Genomic DNA, 20,873 nt, shown 5'->3' with positions numbered 1-20,873 from the left:
CAGCACGCAAAACTTATAAGACAGTATCTGTTGAGCAATGCCAAGGTTGTGAGGTCAAGCCTCACCTGGAGCATCTTTGTATACTATTTTTTTTTTCCTTTTCTTATGTCATTAGTCATTGATTATAAACTGCTACCTTAATATTTAATATGATATTACAAAGGATGGAAGAAAGAAAGAAAAAACACAAACATGATTGTGCATTTAAGTTGTCAGCACACATCTGCTTTGGTTCAAATGCACTGCATATCTTCCTTCAGTCAGCCAACAAAACAGCAATTTAAAAGATTAACATACTGTTGGTAAAGCAGTTGCATCAAATTGATTTTCTGCAATATAGCATGATAATCCATACTGACAGCTCTGGATAGTACCAGCACATTTCTTGCTGGACTTGGTAATGCAAAGAACACAGTAAACAGCTTCACTTTTTTTCAAAAATAAATAATTGACTATTAAAAACCTAACAGTCTTAAATAGGGACATCAGTGAGCACCACTGGCATAATGGATAAGGCACTGTTCTCCTAAGCCAGTGGTTGTGGGTTTAAGTCCCGTCTGAGTTGGAAGTCATTACAGCAAGTGTCTCATCAGTAGAGTTGATATTTTATCCTTGCTTCAACTGTAAAACAGTCTTGCAGTGTTTAGCTTGTAAAAAGTGACCACAGAAGCTAAAATATGACATTAATTATGATAACATTGTTGTTGTTGTTTTTTAAACCTTTTCTATCACCGTGGACAGCTTATTCAAGTGCCATCTGGCATGCATGTTCCTTTGTTGCTCATCATTCATCACCAAAAATGATTTTCTTTTTCAATTCTTATGACTGTACTGATTGTATTGAATAAAATCCACATCTAGCATAACCAATTAATGCTGCAAAGAGCTCCAGTGGCGCAATTGGTCAGCGCGCGGTGTTTATAAGACAGAATCTGTTGAGCAATGCAGAGGTTGTGAGTTCAAGCCTCACCTGGAGCATCTTTGTATACTGTTTTTTTTTCCTTTTCTTATGTCATTAGTCATTGATTATAAACTGCTTCCTTAATATTTAATATGATATTACAAAGGATGGAATAAAGAAAGAAAAAACACAAACATGATTGTGCATTTAAGTTGTCAGCACACATCTGCTTTGGTTCAAATGCACTGCATATCTTCCTTCAGTCAGCCAACAAAACAGCAATTTAAAAGATTAACATACTGTTGGTAAAGCAGTTGCATCAAATTGATTTTCTGCAATATAGCATGATAATCCATACTGACAGCTCTGGATAGTACCAGCACATTTCTTGCTGGACTTGGTAATGCAAAGAACACAGTAAACAGCTTCACTTTTTCCTCAAAAATAAATAATTGACTATTAAAAACCTATCAGTCTTAAATAAGGACATCAGTAAGCACCACTGGCATAATGGATAAGGCACTGTTCTCCTAAGCCAGTGCTTGTGGGTTTAAGTCCCGTCTGAGTTGGAAGTCATTACAGCAAGTGTCTCATCACTAGAGTTGATATTTTATCCTTGCTTCAACTGTAAAACAGTCTTGCAGTGTTTAGCTTGCAAAAAATGACCACAGAAGCTAAAATATGACATTAATTATGATAACATTGTTGTTGTTGTTTTTTAAACCTTTTCTATCACCGTGGACAGCTTATTCAAGTGCCATCTGGCATGCATGTTCCTTTGTTGCTCATCATTCATCACCAAAAATTATTTTCTTTTTCAATTCTTATGACTGTACTGATTGTATTGAATAAAATCCACATCTAGCAAAACCAACTAATGCTGCAAAGTGCTCCAGTGGTGCAATTGGTCAGCGCGCGGTACTTATAAGACAGTATATGTTGAGCAATGCCGAGGTTGTGAGTTCAAGCCTCACCTGGAGCATCTTTGTATACTGTTTTTTTTTTTCCTTGTCTTATGTCATTAGTCATTGATTATAAACTGCTTCCTTAATATTTAATATGATATTACAAAGGATGGAAGAAAGAAAGAAATAACACAAACATGATTGTGCATTTAAGTTGTCAGCACACATCTGCTTTGGTTCAAATGCACTGCATATCTTCCTTCAGTCAGCCAACAAAACAGCAATTTAAAAGATTAACATACTGTTGGTAAAGCAGTTGCATCAAATTGATTTTCTGCAATATAGCATGATAATCCATACTGACAGCTCTGGATAGTACCAGCACATTTCTTGCTGGACTTGGTAATGCAAAGAACACAGTAAACAGCTTCACTTTTTCCTCAAAAATAAATAATTGACTATTAAAAACCTGACAGTCTTAAATAAGAACATCAGTAAGCACCACTTGCATAATGGATAAGTCACTGCCCTCCTAAGCCAGGGGGTCCAAGTCCCCTATGGGGTGGAATTCATTACAGCAAGTATCTCATCACTAGAGTTGATATTTTATCCTTGCTTCAACTGTAAAACAGTCTTGCAGTGTTTAGCTTGCAAAAAATGACCACAGAAGCTAAAATATGACATTTATTATGATAACATTGTTGTTGTTTTTTTTAAACCTTTTCTATCACCGTGGACAGCTTATTCAAGTGCCATCTGGCATGCATGTTCCTTTGTTTCTCATCATTCATCTCCAAAAATGATTTTCTTTTTCAATTCTTATGACTGTACTGATTGTATCACATCTAGCATAACAAATCAATGCTGCAAAGTGCTCCAGCGGTGCAATTGGTCCGCGCATGGTACTTATAAGATAGTATCTGTAGAGCAATGCTGAGGTTTTGAGTTCAAGCCTCGCCTGGACCATGTTTGTCTACTGTTTTTTTTTCCTTTTCTTATGTCATTAGTCATTGATTATAAACTGCTACCTTAATATTTAATATGATATTACAAAGGATGGAAGAAAGAAAGAAAAAACACAAACATGATTGTGCATTTAAGTTGTCAGCACACATCTGCTTTGGTTCAAATGCACTGCATATCTTCCTTCAGTCAGCCAGCCAACAAAACAGCAAAGGAAAAGATTAACATACTGTTGGTAAAGCAGTTGCATCAAATTGATTTTCTGCAATATAGCATGATAATCCATACTGACAGCTCTGGATAGTACCAGCACATTTCTTGCTGGACTTGGTAATGCAAAGAACACAGTAAACAGCTTCACTTTTTCCTCAAAAATAAATAATTGACTATTAAAAACCTAACAGTCTTAAATAAGAACATCAGTAAGCACCACTGGCATAATGGATAAGTCACTGCCCTCCTAAGCCAGGGGGTCCAAGTCCCATTTGGGGTGGAAGTCATTACAGCAAGTGTCTCATCACTAGAGTTAATATTTTATCCTTGCTTCAACTGTGAAACAGTCTTGCAGTGTTTAGCTTGTAAAAAATGACCACAGAAGCTAAAAAATGACATTTATTATGATAGCATTGTTGTTGTTTTTTTATAAACCTTTTCTATCACCGTGGACAGCTTATTCAAGTGCCATCTGGCATGCACGTTCGTTTGTTGCTCATCATTCATCACCAAAAATGATTTTATTTTTCAATTCTTATGACTGTACTGATTGTATTGAATAAAATCCACATTTAGCATAACCAACTGTTTCTGCTAAGTGCTCCAGTGGCGCAATTGGTCAGCGCACGGTACTTATAAGACAGTATCTGTTGAGCAATTCCGAGGTTGTGAGTTCAAGCCTCACCTGGAGCAGCTTTGTATACTGTTTTTTTTTTCCCTTTTCTTATGTCATTTGTCATTGATTATAAACTGGTAGCCTTAATATTTAATATAATATTACAAAGGATGGAAGAAAGAAAGAAAAAACACAAACATGATTGTGCATTTAAGTTGTCAGCACACATCTGCTTTGGTTCAAATGCACTGCATATCTTCCTTCAGTCAGCCAACAAAACAGCAATGGAAAAGATTAACATACTGTTGGTAAAGCAGTTGCATCAAATTGATTTTCTGCAATAAGCATGATAATCCATACTGACAGCTCTTGTTAGTACCAGCACATTTCTTGCTGGACTTGGTAATGCAAAGAACACAGTAAACAGCTTAACTTTTTGCTCAAAAATAAATAATTGACTATTAAAAACCTTACAGTCTTAAATAAGAACATCAGTAAGCACCACTGGCATAATGGATAAGTCACTGCCCTCCTAAGCCAGGGGGTCCATGTCCCATATGGGGTGGAAGTCATTACAGCAAGTGTCTCATCACTAGAGTTGATATTTTATCCTTGCTTCAACTGTAAAACAGTCTTGCAGTGTTTAGCTTGCAAAAAATGACCACAGAAGCTAAAATATGACATTTATTATGATAACATTGTTGTTGTTGTTTTTTAAACCTTTTCTATCACCGTGGACAGCTTATTCAAGTGCCATCTGGCATGCATGTTCCTTTGTTGCTCATCATTCATCACCAAAAATTGTTTTCTTTTTCAATTCTTATGACTGTACTGATTGTATTGAATAAAATCCATGTCTAGCATAACCAGTTAATGCTGCAAAGTGCTCCAGTGGTGAAATTGGGCAGCACGCGGTTCCTATAAAACAGTATCTGTTGAGCAATGCCGAGGTTGTGAGTTCAAGCCTCACCTGGAGCATCTTTGTATACTGTTTTTTTTTCCTTTTCTTATGTCATTAGTCATTGATTATAAACTGCTACCTTAATATTTAATATGATATTACAAAGGATGGAAGAAAGAAAGAAAAAACACAAACATGATTGTGCATTTAAGTTGTCAGCACACATCTGCTTTGGTTCAAATGCACTGCATATCTTCCTTCAGTCAGCCAACAAAACAGCAATGGAAAAGATTAACATACTGTTGGTAAAGCAGTTGCATCAAATTGATTTTCTGCAATATAGCATGATAATCCATACTGACAGCTCTGGTTAGTACCAGCACATTTCTTGCTGGACTTGGTAATGCAAAGAACACAGTAAACAGCTTCAATTTTTTTCAAAAATAAATAATTGACTATTAAAAACCTATCAGTCTTAAATAAAGACATCAGTAAGCACCAATGGCATAATGGATAAGGCACTGTTCTCCTAAGCAAGTGGTTGTGGGTTTAAGTCCCGTCTGAGTTGGAAGTCATTACAGCAAGTGTCTCATCACTAGAGTTGATATTTTATCCTTGCTTCAACTGTAAAACAGTCTTGCAGTGTTTAGCTTGAAAAAAATGACCACAGAAGCTAAAATATGACATTAATTATGATAGCATTGTTGTTGTTTTTTTAAACCTTTTCTATCACAGTGGACAGCTTATTCAAGTGCCATCTGACATGCATGTTCATTTGTTGCTCATAATTCATCACCAAAAATGATTTTCTTTTTCAATTCTTATGACTGTACTGATTGTATTGAATAAAATCCACATCTAGCATAACCAACTAATGCTGCAAAGTGCTAAAGTGGCGCAATTGGTCAGCGCGCGGTACTTATAAGACAGTATCTGTTGAGCAATGCCGAGGTTGTGAGTTCAAGAATCAGCTGGAGCAGCTTTGTATACTGTTTTTTTTTTCTTTTCTTATGTCATTAGTCATTGATTACCTGCTACCTTAATATTTAATGTGATATTACAAAGGATGGAAGTAAGAAAGAAAAAACACAAACATGATTGCGCATTTAAGTTGTCAGCACACATCTGCTTTGGTTCAAATGCACTGCATATCTTCCTTCAGTCAGCCAACAAAACAGCAATGGAAAAGATTAACATACTGTTGGTAAAGCAGTTGCATCAAATTGATTTTCTGCAATATAGCATGATAATCCATACTGACAGCTCTGGTTAGTACCAGCACATTTCTTGCTGGACTTGGTAATGCAAAGAACACAGTAAACAGCTTAACTTTTTTTCAAAAATAAATAATTGTCTATTAAAAACCTATCAGTCTTCAAAAAGGACATCAGTAAGCACCACTGGCATAATGGATAAGTCACTGCCCTCCTAAGCCAGGGGGTCCAATTCCCATATGGGGTGGAATTAATTACAGCAAGTGTCTCATCACTAGAGTTGATATTTTAGCCTTGCTTCAACTGTAAAACAGTCTTGCAGTGTTTAGCTTGCAAAAAATGACCACAGAAGCTAAAATATGACATTTATTATGATAACATTGTTGTTGTTTTTTTTAAACCTTATCTATCACCGTGGACAGCTTATTCAAGTACCATCTGACATGCATGTTCATTTGTTGCTCATAATTCATCACCAAAAATGATTTTCTTTTTCAATTCTTATGACTGTACTGATTGTATTGAATAAAATCCACATCTAGCATAACCAACGAATGCTGCAAAGTGCTCCAGTGGTGCAATTGGTCAGCACGCGGTACTTATAAGACAGTATCTGTTGAGCAATGCTGAGGTTGAGAGTTCAAGCCTCACCTGGAGCATCTTTGTATACTGTTTTTTTTCCTTGACATTAGTCATTGATTATAAACTGCTACCTTAATATTTAATATGATATTACAAAGGATGGAAGAAAGAAAGAAAAAACACAAACATGACTGTGCATTTAAGTTGTCAGCACACATCTGCTTTGGTTCAAATGCACTGCATATCTTCCTTCAGTCAGCCAACAAAACAGCAATGGAAAAGATTAACATACTGTTGGTAAAGCAGTTGCATCAAATTGATTTTCTGCAATATAGCATGATAATCCATACTGACAGCTCTGGATAGTACCAGCACATTTCTTGCTGGACTTGGTAATGCAAAGAACACAGTAAACAGCTTCAATTTTTTTCAAAAATAAATAATTGACTATTAAAAACCTAACTGTCCTAAATAAGAACATCAGTAAGCACCACTGGCATAATGGGTAAGGCACTGTTCTCCTAAGCCTGTGGTTGTGGGTTTAAGTCCCGTCTGAGTTGGAAGTCATTACAGCAAGTGTCTCATCACTAGAGTTGATATTTTATCCTTGCTTCAACTGTAAAACAGTCTTGCAGTGTTTAGCTTGTAAAAAATTACCACAGAAGCTAAAATATGACATTAATTATGATAACATTGTTGTTGTTGTTTTTTAAACCTTTTCTATCACCGTGGACAGCTTATTCAAGTGCCATCTGGCATGCATGTTACTTTGTTGCTCATCATTCATCACCAAAAATGATTTTCTTTTTCAATTCTTATGACTGTACTGATTGTATTGAATAAAATCCACATCTAGCATAACCAATTAATGCCGCAAAGCGCTCCAGTGGCGCAATTGGTCAGCGCGCGGTACTTATAAGACAGTATCTGTTGAGCAATGCCGAGGTTGTGAGTTCAAGCCTCACATGGAGTTTTTTTGTATACTGTTTTTTTTTCCTTTTCTTATGTCATTAGTCATTGATTATAAACTGCTACCTTAATATTTAATATGATATTACAAAGGATGGAAGAAAGAAAGAAAACACACAAACATGATTGTGCATTTAAGTTGTCAGCACACATCTGCTTTGGTTCAAATGCACTGCATATCTTCCTTCAGTCAGCCAACAAAACAGCAATGGAAAAGATTAACATACTGTTGGTAAAGCAGTTGCATCAAATTGATCTTCTGCAATATAGCATGATAATCCATACTGACAGCTCTGGTTAGTACCAGCACATTTCTTGCTGGACTTGTTAATGCAAAGAACACAGTAAACAGCTTCACTTTTTTTCAAAAATAAATAATTGACTATTAAAAACCTATCAGTCTTAAATAAGGACATCAGTAAGCACCACTGCCATAATGGATAAGGCACTGTTCTCCTAAGCCAGTGGTTGTGGGTTTAAGTCCCGTCTGAGTTGGAAGTCATTACAGCAAGTGCCTCATCACTAGAGTTGATATTTTATCCTTGCTTCAACTGTAAAACAGTCTTGCAGTGTTTAGCTTGTAAAAAATGACCACAGAAGCTAAAATATGACAAAAATAACATTGTTGTTGTTTTTTTTTAAACCTTTTCTATCACCGTGGGCAGCTTATTCAAGTGCCATCTGGCATGCATGTTCCTTTGTTGCTCATCATTCATCACCAAAAATGATTTTCTTTTTCAATTCTTATGACTGTACTGATTGTATTGAATAAAATCCACATCTAGCATAACAAATTAATGCTACAAAGTGCTCCAGTGGCGCAATTGGTCTGCGCGCGGTACTTATAAGACAGTATCTGTTGAGCAATGCCAAGGTTTTGAGTTCAAGCCTCACCTGGAGCATCTTTGTATACTGTTTTTTTTCCTTGTCATTAGTCATTGATTATAAACTGCTACCTTAATATTTAATATGATATTACAAAGGATGGAAGAAAGAAAGAAAGCACACAAACATGATTGTGCATTTAAGTTGTCAGCACACATCTGCTTTGGTTCAAATGCACTGCATATCTTCCTTCAGTCAGCCAACAAAACAGCAATGGAAAAGATTAACATACTGTTGGTAAAGCAGTTGCATCAAATTGATTTTCTGCAATATAGCATGATAATCCATACTGACAGCTATGGTTAGTACCAGCACATTTCTTGCTGGACTTGGTAATGCAAAGAACACAGTAAACAGCTTCACTTTTTTTCAAAAATAAATAATTGACTATTAAAAACCTATCAGTCTTCAATAAGGACATCAGTAAGCACCACTGGCATAATGGATAAGTCACTGCCCTCCTAAGCCAGGTGGTCCAAGTCCCATATGGGGTGGAAGTCATTACAGCAAGTGTCTCATCACTAGAGTTGATATATTAGCCTTGCTTCAACTGTAAAACAGTCTTGCAGTGTTTAGCTTGCAAAAAATGACCACAGAAGCTAAAATATGACATTTATTATGATAACATTGTTGTTGTTTTTTTAAAACCTTTTCTATCACAGTGGACAGCTTATTCAAGTACCATCTGACATGCATGTTCATTTGTTGCTCATAATTCATCACCAAAAATGATTTTCTTTTTCAATTCTTATGACTGTACTGATTGTATTGAATAAAATCCACATCTAGCATAACCAATGAATGCTGCAAAGTGCTCCAGTGGTGCAATTGGTCAGCACGCGGTACTTATTAGACAGTATCTGTTGAGCAATGCTGAGGTTGAGAGTTCAAGCCTCACCTGGAGCATCTTTGTATACTGTTTTTTTTCCTTGACATTAGTCATTGATTATAAACTGCTACCTTAATATTTAATATGATATTACAAAGGATGGAAGAAAGAAAGAAAAAACACAAACATGATTGTGCATTTAAGTTGTCAGCACACATCTGCTTTGGTTCAAATGCACTGCATATCTTCCTTCAGTCAGCCAACAAAACAGCAATGGAAAAGATTAACATACTGTTGGTAAAGCAGTTGCATCAAATTGATTTTCTGCAATATAGCATGATAATCCATACTGACAGCTCTGGATAGTACCAGCACATTTCTTGCTGGACTTGGTAATGCAAAGAACACAGTAAACAGCTTCAATTTTTTTCAAAAATAAATAATTGACTATTAAAAACCTAACTGTCCTAAATAAGAACATCAGTAAGCACCACTGGCATAATGGGTAAGGCACTGTTCTCCTAAGCCAGTGGTTGTGGGTTTAAGTCCCGTCTGAGTTGGAAGTCATTACAGCAAGTGTCTCATCACTAGAGTTGATATTTTATCCTTGCTTCAACTGTAAAACAGTCTTGCAGCGTTTAGCTTGTAAAAAATTACCACAGAAGCTAAAATATGACATTAATTATGATAACATTGCTGTTGTTGTTGTTTTTTAAACCTTTCCTATCACCGTGGACAGCTTATTCAAGTGCCATCTGGCATGCATGTTCCTTTGTTGCTCATCATTCATCACCAAAAATAATTTTCTTTTTCAATTCTTATGACTGTACTGATTGTATTGAATAAAATCCACATCTAGCATAACCAATTAATGCTGCAAAGTGCTCCAGTGGTGCAATTGGTCAGCGCGTGGTACTTATAAGACAGTATCTGTTGAGCAATGCTGAGGTTGTGAGTTCAAGCCTCACCTGGAGCATCTTTGTATACTGATTTTTTTCCTTTTCTTATGTCATTAGTCATTGATTATAAACTGCTACCTTAATAAATAATATGATATTACAAAGGATGGAAGAAAGAAAGAAAAAACACAAACATGATTGTGCATTTAAGTTGTCAGCACACATCTGCTTTGGTTCAAATGCACTGCATATCTTCCTTCAGTCAGCCAACAAAACAGCAATGGAAAAGATTAACATACTGTTGGTAAAGCAGTTGCATCAAATTGATTTTCTGCAACATAGCATGATAATCCATACTGACAGCTCTGGTTAGTACCAAGACATTTCTTGCTGTACTTGGTAATGCAAAGAACACAGTAAACAGCTTCACTTTTTTTCAAAAATAAATAATTGACTATTAAAAACCTATCAGTCTTAAATAAGGACATCAGTAAGCACCACTGGCATAATGGATAAGGCACTGTTCTCCTAAGCCAGTGGTTGTGGGTTTAAGTCCCGTCTGAGTTGAAAGTCATTACAGCAAGTGCCTCATCACTAGAGTTGATATTTTATCCTTGCTTCAACTGTAAAACAGTATTGCAGTGTTTAGCTTGTAAAAAAATGACCACAGAAGCTAAAATATGACAAAAATAACATTGTTGTTGTTTTTTTTTAAACCTTTTCTATCACCGTGGGCAGCTTATTCAAGTGCCATCTGGCATGCATGTTCCTTTGTTGCTCATAATTCATCACAAAAAATGATTTTCTTTTTCAATTCTTATGACTGTACTGATTGTATTGAATAAAATCCACATCTAGCATAACCAATGAATGCTGCAAAGTGCTCCAGTGGTGCAATTGGTCAGCACGCGGTACTTATAAGACAGTATCTGTTGAGCAATGCTGAGGTTGTGAGTTCAAGCCTCACCTGGAGCATCTTTGTATACAGTTTTTTTCCCTTGACATTAGTCATTGATTATAAACTGCTACCTTAATATTTAATATGATATTACAAAGGATGGAAGAAAGAAAGAAAAATCACAAACATGATTGTGCATTTAAGTTGTCAGCACACATCTGCTTTGGTTCAAATGCACTGCATATCTTCCTTCAGTCAGCCAACAAAACAGCAATGGAAAAGATTAACATACTGTTGGTAAAGCAGTTGCATCAAATTGATTTTCTGCAATATAGCATGATAATCCATACTGACAGCTCTGGATAGTACCAGCACATTTCTTGCTGGACTTGGTAATGCAAAGAACACAGTTAACAGCTTAAATTTTTTTCAAAAATAAATAATTGACTATTAAAAACCTAACTGTCCTAAATAAGAACATCAGTAAGCACCACTGGCATAATGGGTAAGGCACTGTTCTCCTAAGCCAGTGGTTGTTGGTTTAAGTCCCGTCTGAGTTGGAAGTCATTACAGCAAGTGTCTCATCACTAGAGTTGATATTTTATCCTTGCTTCAACTGTAAAACAGTCTTGCAGCGTTTAGCTTGTAAAAAATTACCACAGAAGCTAAAATATGACATTAGTTATGATAACATTGTTGTTGTTGTTGTTTTTTAAACCTTTTCTATCACCGTGGACAGCTTATTCAAGTGCCATCTGGCATGCATGTTCCTTTGTTGCTCATCATTCATCACCAAAAATGATTTTCTTTTTCAATTCTTATGACTATACTGATTGTATTGAATAAAATCCACATCTAGCATAACCAATTAATGCTGAGAAGCGCTCCAGTGGCACAATTAGTCAGCGTACGGTACTTATAAGACAGTATCTGTTGAGCAATGCCGAGGTTGTGAGTTCAAGCCTCACATGGAGCATTTTTGTATACTGTTTTTTTTTCCTTTTCTTATGTCATTAGTCATTGATTATAAACTGCTACCTTAATATTTAATATGATATTACAAAGGATGGAAGAAAGAAAGAAAAAACACAAACATGATTGTGCATTTAAGTTGTCAGCACACATCTGCTTTGGTTCAAATGTACTGCATATCTTCCTTCAGTCAGCCAACAAAACAACAATGGAAAAGATTAACATACTGTTGGTAAAGCAGTTGCATCAAATTGATTTTCTGCAATATAGCATGATAATCCATACTGACAGCTCTGGTTAGTACCAGCACATTTCTTGCTGGACTTGGTAATGCAAAGAACACAGTAAACAGCTTCACTTTTTTTCAAAAATAAATAATTGACTATTAAAAACCTATCAGTCTTAAATAAGGACATCAGTAAGCACAACTGGCATAATGGATAAGGCACTGTTCTCCTAAGCCAGTGGTTGTGGGTTTAAGTCCCGTCTGAGTTGGAAGTCATTACAGCAAGTGCCTCATCACTAGAGTTGATATTTTATCCTTGCTTCAACTGTAAAACAGTCTTGCAGTGTTTAGCTTGTAAAAAATGACCACAGAAGCTAAAATATGACAAAAATAACATTGTTGTTGTTTTTTTTTAAACCTTTTCTATCATCGTGGGCAGATTATTCAAGTGCCATCTGGCATGCATGTTCCTTTGTTGCTCATCATTCATCACCAAAAATGATTTTCTTTTTCAATTCTTATGACTGTACTGATTGTATTGAATAAAATCCACATCTAGCATAACAAATTAAAACTACAAAGTGCTCCAGTGGCGCAATTGGTCTGCGCGCGGTACTTATAAGACAGTATCTGTTGAGCAATGCCGAGGTTTTGAGTTCAAGCCTCACCTGGAACATCTTTGTATACTGTTTTTTTTCCTAGTCATTGATTATAAACTGCTACCTTAATATTTAATATGATATTACAAAGGATGGAAGAAAGAAAGAAAAAACACAAACATGATTGTGCATTTAAGTTGTCAGCACACATCTGCTTTGGTTCAAATGCACTGCATATCTTCCTTCAGTCAGCCAACAAAACAGCAATGGAAAAGATTAACATACTGTTGGTAAAGCAGTTGCATCAAATTGATTTTCTGCAATATAGCATGATAATCCATACTGACAGCTCTGGATAGTACCAGCACATTTCTTGCAGGACTTGGTAATGCAAAGAACACAGTAAACAGCTTCAATTTTTTTCAAACATAAATAATTGACTATTAAAAACCTATCAGTCTTAAATAAAGACATCAGTAAGCACCACTGGCATAATGGGTAAGGCACTGTTCTCCTAAGCCAGTGATTGTGGGTTTAAGTCCCGTCTGAGTTGGAAGTTATTTACAGCAAGTGTCTCATCACTAGAGTTGATATTTTATTCTTGCTTCAACTGTAAAACAGTCTTGCAGTGTTTAGCTTGTAAAAAATGACCACAGAAGCTAAAATATGACATTAATTATGATAACATTGTTGTTGTTGTTTTTAAACCTTTTCTATCACCGTGGACAGCTTATTCAAGTGCCATCTAGCATGCATGTTCCTTTGTTGCTCATCATTCATCACCAAAAATGATTTTCTTTTTCAATTCTTATGACTGTACTGATTGTATTGAATAAAATCCACATCTAGCATAACCAATAAATGCTGCAAAGTGCTCCAGTGGCGCAATTGGTCAGCACGCGGTACTTATAAGACAGTATCTGTTGAGCAATGCTGAGGTTGTGAGTTCAAGCCTCACCTGGAGCAACTTTGTACACTGTTTTTTTTCCTTTTCTTATGTCATTAGTCATTGATTATAAACTGCTACCTTAATATTTAATATGATATTACAAAGGATGGAAGAAAGAAAGAAAAATCACAAACATGATTGTGCATTTAAGTTGTCAGCACACATCTGCTTTGGTTCAAATGCACTGCATATCTTCCTTCAGTCAGCCAACAAAACAGCAATGGAAAAGATTAACATACTGTTGGTAAAGCAGTTGCATCAAATTGATTTTCTGCAATATAGCATGATAATCCATACTGACAGCTCTGGATAGTACCAGCACATTTCTTGCTGGACTTGGTAATGCAAAGAACACAGTTAACAGCTTCAATTTTTTTCAAAAATAAATAATTGACTATTAAAAACCTAACTGTCCTAAATAAGAACATCAGTAAGCACCACTGGCATAATGGGTAAGGCACTGTTCTCCTAAGCCAGTGGTTGTTGGTTTAAGTCCCGTCTGAGTTGGAAGTCATTACAGCAAGTGTCTCATCACTAGAGTTGATATTTTATCCTTGCTTCAACTGTAAAACAGTCTTGCAGCGTTTAGCTTGTATAAAATGACCACAGAAGCTAAAATATGACATTAATTATGATAACATTGTTGTTGTTGTTTTTTAAACCTTTTCTATCACCGTGGACAGCTTATTCAAGTGCCATCTGGCATGCATGTTCCTTTGTTGCTCATCATTCATCACCAAAAATGATTTTCTTTTTCAATTCTTATGACTGTACTGATTGTATTGAATAAAATCCACATCTAGCATAACCAATTAATGCTGAAAAGCGCTCCAGTGGCGCAATTAGTCAGCGCACGGTACTTATAAGACAGAATCTGTTGAGCAATGCTGAGGTTGTGAGTTCAAGCCTCACATGGAGCATTTTTGTATACTGTTTTTTTTTCCTTTTCTTATGTCATTAGTCATTGATTATAAACTGCTACCTTAATATTTAATATGATATTACAAAGGATGGAAGAAAGAAAGAAAAAACACAAACATGATTGTGCATTTAAGTTGTCAGCACACATCTGCTTTGGTTCAAATGCACTGCATATCTTCCTTCAGTCAGCCAACAAAACAGCAATGGAAAAGATTAACATACTGTTGGTAAAGCAGTTGCATCAAATTGATTTTCTGCAATATAGCATGATAATCCATACTGACAGCTCTGGTTAGTACCAGCACATTTCTTGCTGGACTTGGTAATGCAAAGAACACAGTAAACAGCTTCACTTTTTTTCAAAAATAAATAATTGACTATTAAAAACCTATCAGTCTTAAATAAGGACATCAGTAAGCACAACTGGCATAATGGATAAGGCACTGTTCTCCTAAGCCAGTGGTTGTGGGTTTAAGTCCCGTCTGAGTTGGAAGTCATTACAGCAAGTGCCTCATCACTAGAGTTGATATTTTATCCTTGCTTCAACTGTAAAACAGTCTTGCAGTGTTTAGCTTGTAAAAAATGACCACAGAAGCTAAAATATGACAAAAATAACATTGTTGTTGTTTTTTTTTAAACCTTTTCTATCATCGTGGGCAGATTATTCAAGTGCCATCTGGCATGCATGTTCCTTTGTTGCTCATCATTCATCACCAAAAATGATTTTCTTTTTCAATTCTTATGACTGTACTGATTGTATTGAATAAAATCCACATCTAGCATAACAAATTAAAACTACAAAGTGCTCCAGTGGCGCAATTGGTCTGCGCGCGGTACTTATAAGACAGTATCTGTTGAGCAATGCCGAGGTTTTGAGTTCAAGCCTCACCTGGAACATCTTTAAATACTGTTTTTTTCCCTTGTCATTAGTCATTGATTATAAACTGCTACCTTAATATTTAATATGATATTACAAAGGATGGAAGAAAGAAAGAAAAAACACAAACATGATTGTGCATTTAATTTGTCAGCACACATCTGCTTTGGTTCAAATGCACTGCATATCTTCCTTCAGTCAGCCAACAAAACAGCAATGGAAAAGATTAACATACTGTTGGTAAAGCAGTTGCATCAAATTGATTTTCTGCAATATAGCATGATAATCCATACTGAGAGCTCTGGATAGTACCAGCACATTTCTTTCAGGACTTGGTAATGCAAAGAACACAGTAAACAGCTTCACTTTTTTTCAAAAATAAATAATTGACTATTAAAAACCTATCAGTCTTAAATAAGGACATCAGTAAGCACAACTGGCATAATGGATAAGGCACTGTTCTCCTAAGCCAGTGGTTGTGGGTTTAAGTCCCGTCTGAGTTGGAAGTCATTACAGCAAGTGCCTCATCACTAGAGTTGATATTTTATCCTTGCTTCAACTGTAAAACAGTCTTGCAGTGTTTAGCTTGTAAAAAATGACCACAGAAGCTAAAATATGACATTAATTATTATAACATTGTTGTTGTTGTTTTTTAAACCTTTTCTATCACCGTGGACAGCTTATTCAAGTGCCATCTGGCATGCATGTTCCTTTGTTGCTCATCATTCATCACCAAAAATTATTTTCTTTTTCAATTCTTATGACTGTACTGATTGTATTGAATAAAATCCACATCTAGCATAACCAATTAATGCTGCAAAGTGCTCCAGTGGCGCAATTGGTCAGCGCGTGGTACTTATAAGACAGTATCTGTTGAGCAATGCTGAGGTTGTGAGTTCAAGCCTCACCTGGAGCATCTTTGTATACTGATTTTTTTCCTTTTCTTATGTCATTAGTCATTGATTATAAACTGCTACCTTAATAAATAATATGATATTACAAAGGATGGAAGAAAGAAAGAAAAAACACAAACATGATTGTGCATTTAAGTTGTCAGCACACATCTGCTTTGGTTCAAATGCACTGCATATCTTCCTTCAGTCAGCCAACAAAACAGCAATGGAAAAGATTAACATACTGTTGGTAAAGCAGTTGCATCAAATTGATTTTCTGCAACATAGCATGATAATCCATACTGACAGCTCTGGTTAGTACCAAGACATTTCTTGCTGTACTTGGTAATGCAAAGAACACAGTAAACAGCTTCACTTTTTTTCAAAAATAAATAATTGACTATTAAAAACCTATCAGTCTTAAATAAGGACATCAGTAAGCACCACTGGCATAATGGATAAGGCACTGTTCTCCTAAGCCAGTGGTTGTGGGTTTAAGTCCCGTCTGAGTTGAAAGTCATTACAGCAAGTGCCTCATCACTAGAGTTGATATTTTATCCTTGCTTCAACTGTAAAACAGTATTGCAGTGTTTAGCTTGTAAAAAATGACCACAGAAGCTAAAATATGACAAAAATAACATTGTTGTTGTTTTTTTTAAACCTTTTCTATCACCGTGGGCAGCTTATTCAAGTGCCATCTGGCATGCATGTTCCTTTGTTGATCATCATTCATCACCAAAAATGATTTTCTTTTTCAATTCTTATGACTGTACTGATTGTATTGAATAAAATCCACATCTAGCATAACAAATTAATGCTACAAAGTGCTCCAGTGGCGCAATTGGTCTGCGCGTGGTTCTTATAAGACAGTATCTGTTGAGCAATGCCGAGGTTTTGAGTTCAAGCCTCACCTGGAGCATCTTTGTATACTGTTTTTTTTCCTTGTCATTAGTCATTGATTATAAACTGCTACCTTGATATTTAATATGATATTACAAAGGATAGAAGAAAGAAAGAAAAAACACAAACATGATTGTGCATTTAAGTTGTCAGCACACATCTGCTTTGGTTCAAATGCACTGCTTAGTCAACCAACAAAACAGCAATGGAAAAGATTAACATACTGTTGGTAAAGCAGTTGCATCAAATTGATTTTCTGCAATATAGCATAATAATCCATACTGACAGCTCTGGATAGTACCAGCACATTTCTTGCTGGACTTGGTAATGCAAAGAACACAGTAAACAGCTTCACTTTTTTTCAAAAATAAATAATTGACTATTAAAAACCTATCAGTCTTCAATAAGGACATCAGTAAGCACCACTGGCATAATGGATAAGTCACTGCCCTCCTAAGCCAGGGGGTCCAAGTCCCATATGGGGTGGAAGTCATTACAGCAAGTGTCTCATCACTAGAGTTGATATTTTAGTCTTGCTTCAACTGTAAAACAGTCTTGCAGTGTTTAGCTTGTAAAAAATGACCACAGAAGCTAAAATATGACATTAATTATGATAACATTGATGTTGTTGTTTTTTAAACCTTTTCTATCACCGTGGACAGCTTATTCAAGTGCCATCTGGCATGCATGTTCCTTTGTTGCTCATCATTCATCACCAAAAATGATTTTCTTTTTCAATTCTTATGACTGTTCTGATTGTATTGAATAAAATCCACATCTAGCATAACCAATTAATGCTGCAAAGTGCTCCAGTGGCGCAATTGGTCAGCGCGCAGTACTTATAAGCCAGTATCTGTTGAGCAATGCTGAGGTTGTGAGTTCAAGCCTCACCTGCAGCATCTTTGTATATTGTTTTTTTTCCTTTTCTTATGTCATTAGTCATTGATTATAAACTGCTACCTTAATATTTAATATGATATTACAAAGGATAGAAGAAAGAAAGAAAAAACACAAACATGATTGTGCTTTTAAGTTGTCAGCACACATCTGCTTTGGTTCAAATGCACTGCTTAGTCAACCAACAAAACAGCAATGGAAAAGATTAACATACTGTTGGTAAAGCAGTTGCATCAAATTGATTTTCTGCAATATAGCATGATAATCCATACTGACAGCTCTGGTTAGTACCAGCACATTTCTTGCTGGACTTGGTAATGCAAAGAACACAGTAAACAGCTTCACTTCTTTTCAAAAATAAATAATTGACTATTAAAAACCTATCAGTCTTCAATAAGGACATCAGTAAGCACCACTGGCATAATGGATAAGTCACTGCCCTCCTAAGCCAGGGGGTCCAAGTCCCATATGGGGTGGAAGTCATTACAGCAAGTGTCTCATCACTAGAGTTGATATTTTAGCCTTGCTTCAACTGTAAAACAGTCTTGCAGTGTTTAGCTTGTAAAAAATGACCACAGAAGCTAAAATATGACATTTATTATGATAACATTGTTGTTGTTTTTTTTAAACCTTTTCTATCATCGTGGACAGCTTATTCAAGTACCATCTGACATGCATGTTCATTTGTTGCTCATAATTCATCACAAAAAATGATTTTCTTTTTCAATTCTTATGACTGTACTGATTGTATTGAATAAAATCCACATCTAGCATAACCAATGAATGCTGCAAAGTGCTCCAGTGGTGCAATTGGTCAGCACGCGGTACTTATAAGACAGTATCTGTTGAGCAATGCTGAGGTTGTGAGTTCAAGCCTCACCTGGAGCATCTTTGTATACAGTTTTTTTCCCTTGACATTAGTCATTGATTATAAACTGCTACCTTAATATTTAATATGATATTACAAAGGATGGAAGAAAGAAAGAAAAATCACAAACATGATTGTGCATTTAAGTTGTCAGCACACATCTGCTTTGGTTCAAATGCACTGCATATCTTCCTTCAGTCAGCCAACAAAACAGCAATGGAAAAGATTAACATACTGTTGGTAAAGCAGTTGCATCAAATTGATTTTCTGCAATATAGCATGATAATCCATACTGACAGCTCTGGATAGTACCAGCACATTTCTTGCTGGACTTGGTAATGCAAAGAACACAGTTAACAGCTTCAATTTTTTTCAAAAATAAATAATTGACTATTAAAAACCTAACTGTCCTAAATAAGAACATCAGTAAGCACCACTGGCATAATGGGTAAGGCACTGTTCTCCTAAGCCAGTGGTTGTTGGTTTAAGTCCCGTCTGAGTTGGAAGTCATTACAGCAAGTGTCTCATCACTAGAGTTGATATTTTATCCTTGCTTCAACTGTAAAACAGTCTTGCAGCGTTTAGCTTGTAAAAAATTACCACAGAAGCTAAAATATGACATTAGTTATGATAACATTGTTGTTGTTATTGTTTTTTAAACCTTTTCTATCACCGTGGACAGCTTATTCAAGTGCCATCTGGCATGCATGTTCCTTTGTTGCTCATCATTCATCACCAAAAATGATTTTCTTTTTCAATTCTTATGACTATACTGATTGTATTGAATAAAATCCACATCTAGCATAACCAATTAATGCTGAAAAGCGCTCCAGTGGCACAATTAGTCAGCGTACGGTACTTATAAGACAGTATCTGTTGAGCAATGCCGAGGTTGTGAGTTCAAGCCTCACATGGAGCATTTTTGTATACTGTTTTTTTTTCCTTTTCTTATGTCATTAGTCATTGATTATAAACTGCTACCTTAATATTTAATATGATATTACAAAGGATGGAAGAAAGAAAGAAAAAACACAAACATGATTGTGCATTTAAGTTGTCAGCACACATCTGCTTTGGTTCAAATGCACTGCATATCTTCCTTCAGTCAGCCAACAAAACAACAATGGAAAAGATTAACATACTGTTGGTAAAGCAGTTGCATCAAATTGATTTTCTGCAATATAGCATGATAATCCATACTGACAGCTCTGGTTAGTACCAGCACATTTCTTGCTGGACTTGGTAATGCAAAGAACACAGTAAACAGCTTCACTTTTTTTCAAAAATAAATAATTGACTATTAAAAACCTATCAGTCTTAAATAAGGACATCAGTAAGCACAACTGGCATAATGGATAAGGCACTGTTCTCCTAAGCCAGTGGTTGTGGGTTTAAGTCCCGTCTGAGTTGGAAGTCATTACAGCAAGTGCCTCATCACTAGAGTTGATATTTTATCCTTGCTTCAACTGTAAAACAGTCTTGCAGTGTTTAGCTTGTAAAAAATGACCACAGAAGCTAAAATATGACAAAAATAACATTGTTGTTGTTTTTTTTTAAACCTTTTCTATCATCGTGGGCAGATTATTCAAGTGCCATCTGGCATGCATGTTCCTTTGTTGCTCATCATTCATCACCAAAAATGATTTTCTTTTTCAATTCTTATGACTGTACTGATTGTATTGAATAAAATCCACATCTAGCATAACAAATTAAAACTACAAAGTGCTCCAGTGGCGCAATTGGTCTGCGCGCGGTAATTATAAGACAGTATCTGTTGAGCAATGCCGAGGTTTTGAGTTCAAGCCTCACCTGGAACATCTTTGTATACTGTTTTTTTTCCTTGTCATTAGTCATTGATTATAAACTGCTACCTTAATATTTAATATGATATTACAAAGGATGGAAGAAAGAAAGAAAAAACACAAACATGATTGTGCATTTAAGTTGTCAGCACACATCTGCTTTGGTTCAAATGCACTGCATATCTTCCTTCAGT

General features: G+C 35.8%; 5 non-coding genes across 5 annotated transcripts; all 5 read left to right on the top strand.

The window, feature by feature from the left end:
- The first annotated feature begins 1,790 nt into the window (after nt 1–1,790).
- Nucleotides 1,791–1,883, top strand: TRNAI-UAU (transfer RNA isoleucine (anticodon UAU)). The gene is given in 2 exon segments: nt 1,791–1,828; nt 1,848–1,883. It is a non-coding gene; the product is annotated as a tRNA-Ile (tRNA).
- A 1,699-nt stretch (nt 1,884–3,582) lies between these two features.
- Nucleotides 3,583–3,675, top strand: TRNAI-UAU (transfer RNA isoleucine (anticodon UAU)). Its single transcript is given in 2 exon segments — nt 3,583–3,620; nt 3,640–3,675. It is a non-coding gene; the product is annotated as a tRNA-Ile (tRNA).
- A 7,084-nt stretch (nt 3,676–10,759) lies between these two features.
- On the top strand, nt 10,760–10,852 carry TRNAI-UAU (transfer RNA isoleucine (anticodon UAU)). Its single transcript is given in 2 exon segments — nt 10,760–10,797; nt 10,817–10,852. It is a non-coding gene; the product is annotated as a tRNA-Ile (tRNA).
- A 5,290-nt stretch (nt 10,853–16,142) lies between these two features.
- Nucleotides 16,143–16,235, top strand: TRNAI-UAU (transfer RNA isoleucine (anticodon UAU)). Its single transcript is given in 2 exon segments — nt 16,143–16,180; nt 16,200–16,235. It is a non-coding gene; the product is annotated as a tRNA-Ile (tRNA).
- Nucleotides 16,236–18,804: 2,569 nt separating this feature from the next.
- TRNAI-UAU (transfer RNA isoleucine (anticodon UAU)) lies at nt 18,805–18,897 on the top strand. The gene is given in 2 exon segments: nt 18,805–18,842; nt 18,862–18,897. It is a non-coding gene; the product is annotated as a tRNA-Ile (tRNA).
- Nucleotides 18,898–20,873: the final 1,976 nt, after the last annotated feature.

Source organism: Pseudophryne corroboree, unplaced genomic scaffold (genome assembly GCF_028390025.1).
Source record: "Pseudophryne corroboree isolate aPseCor3 unplaced genomic scaffold, aPseCor3.hap2 scaffold_2107, whole genome shotgun sequence".
Taxonomy (NCBI): domain Eukaryota; kingdom Metazoa; phylum Chordata; class Amphibia; order Anura; family Myobatrachidae; genus Pseudophryne; species Pseudophryne corroboree.
This window is presented reverse-complemented; position numbering and strand designations above follow the sequence as displayed.